Raw genomic sequence first — 2,519 nt, 5'->3', positions numbered from 1 at the left:
GTTCTTCTTTTTAATCTCTTCCTTCTCTCTTTCTCTCTAGTCTTCTGCACCAGTTTCCCAAAGTTAGCATGATCCCCTTTTGTATGCCAGCCTTCTAATCTCTTCCTTTTTTTCTATCATTCTATTTTCTCCCTAAACCATTTTAAATTTTAATCTCTGATGGAAAAATTGACATATTAAGGACTTATATGCTGTACATAATTTTCTGGTTTGTTTTTAGATTTTTTAAATATAACTACATATCTAGTTCATGTGGTTAGAGGTGGCTAATTAATTGGTTACTTCAGTTTACCATTTTCTGGGCTATGTTTGATGCTACTGTTATTGCTGATGGTACCACTTTAGGCAAAAGTGACATAATTGCTCTATACAGCTATTCTTCCTGGTATTCCAAGACTGAGATTGCTTATAGGTCATAGAAAATATTGTGGCACAGTGCCAAATAAATAGAGGCTGGGCCAAGTAGGCAGCAACTTCTCATCCCCAACAAATTGAAGAGGTAGGATCTTGTAACAGATTCAAAAATCCAAATACCAGCTACACCTGGAAGATATCTTGGAGAAGTAATCATTTCCTAAGAGTTCTAAATACTAGCAATAAAGCAACCCAGCTGGGCAATTTACAAACATCACAGTGAAAGAAGTCATACAAGGGAAATTTATAGATGTGAATTCCCATATTAGAGAAAAAGAATGAGCTCAAATAAACAACTTAATGCTGGGCCTCAAGCTTCTAGAAAAGGAAGATCAAATGAAGTACAAAACTCATATGAGGGAGGAAATTATAAAGATCAGAGCAGAAATTAATGCATTGGAGACTAAGAAAGCAATACAAAGAATCAATGAATAGAAGATTTGGTCCTTTAAAAGATTAAATAAAATCAACAAACCCTTAGCCAGACTTATCAAGGTAGAAAGAAAAGACTCAAGTCTGTGCAATTAGGAATGAAAAGGGTGAAATCACAATGGACCCTGCAGAAATCCAGAAGATAATCTATATCTACTTTGAGAATTTGTATTCTAGTAAAATGGAAAATGCATAAGAATTGAACAGATTCCAAGAGACATATGAATTATCAAAGCTGAATCAAGAAGATATAAAAATTCTAAATAACCCAATATCAGTGAAATGAAAGATGTAATTGAAAACCTACCAAAAAAAAAAAAGAAAACCTACCAACAAAGGATAGCTCAGTCCCTGATGGGCTGACTGCTGAATATGAGAAGAAGTTTAGAGAAGACCTAACACCACTATTTCTCAAACTCTTTAATGAAGCTGAAAGGGAAACAATATTCCCAAATTCAGTCTTGGAAGTAAGTATTACCCTGATGCCAGAACTGCAGAAGGACCCAACTAAGATATAGAACTACAGGCCAATCTCTGTAATGGACATAGATGCAAAAATACTCAAGATACTGGCAAATAGGATGCAGAAAATCATCAAGAAGATTATACACCATGACCAAGTTGGTTTCACCTCAGGGATGCAGGGATGGTTCATCAAGTAAATCAATAAATATAATACAAGGATAAAAACCATATGATCATCTCAGTAGATGCAGAAAAAGCTTTTGACTGAGTCCAACCCCCCACTTATGGTAAAATATGTACAGAAAATTGGAATAGATGCTCTTTATTGCAATGTGATAAAAATTATCTATGACAAACCAACAGCCAATATCACACAAAATGAACAAAAGCTGAAAGCTTTCACTCTAAATTAGGAAAAGACAAGGATGTCTACTGACTCCACTCTTATTCAACAGTCCTGGAAACTTCAGCCACAGCAACTAGACAAGAGAAAAATAAAAGGCATAGCAATAGGAAAGGAAGAAGTTAAACTATCATTATTTTCAAATGACATGGTACTCTACATAGAAGACCCCAAAAACTCCATTAAAAACTGCTAGATTTAATAAACAAATTCAGTAGTGTAGCTAGATACAAAGTCACCACTCAAAAAACAGTTGCCTTCCTGCACACAAATAACAAACTCACTGAGAGAGAAATTAGGAAATCAACACCTTTCACAATAGCATCTCAAAAAATGAAATACCTAGGAATCAGTCTAAAGAAGGACGTAAAAGACTTTTACTCTGAAAAAGGAGATTGAAGAGGATATCAGAAAATGGAAAAGTATTCCTTGCTCTTGAGTAGGAAGCACCAAAATAGTGAAAATGGCCATACCTCCAAAACTGTTGTACAGATTTAATGCAATTCCAATCAAAATTCCACAGCATATCTTACAGAATTGGAGAAAACAATCCTAAAATCCATTTGGAACCAGAAGAGACCTAAAATAGCAAGCACAATTCTGGGCAACAAAGGAAAGGCATGGGGCGTCATAATCCCTGAACTGAAATTATACTACAAAGCTACTGTGATGAAAACAGAATGGTACTGGAAAAAAAAAGACCACAGACCTGAATATCAATGGAACAGAGTAGAAGATGCAGAAACAACTCCAGACATACTCAACCACCTTATCTTTGACAAAGGTGCCAAACACATTCACTGGA

This window comes from Chinchilla lanigera, unplaced genomic scaffold (genome assembly GCF_000276665.1).
Source record: "Chinchilla lanigera isolate Chin_1 unplaced genomic scaffold, ChiLan1.0 scaffold00028, whole genome shotgun sequence".
Lineage (NCBI taxonomy): Eukaryota > Metazoa > Chordata > Mammalia > Rodentia > Chinchillidae > Chinchilla > Chinchilla lanigera.
Note: the sequence above shows the minus strand (reverse complement) of the source record.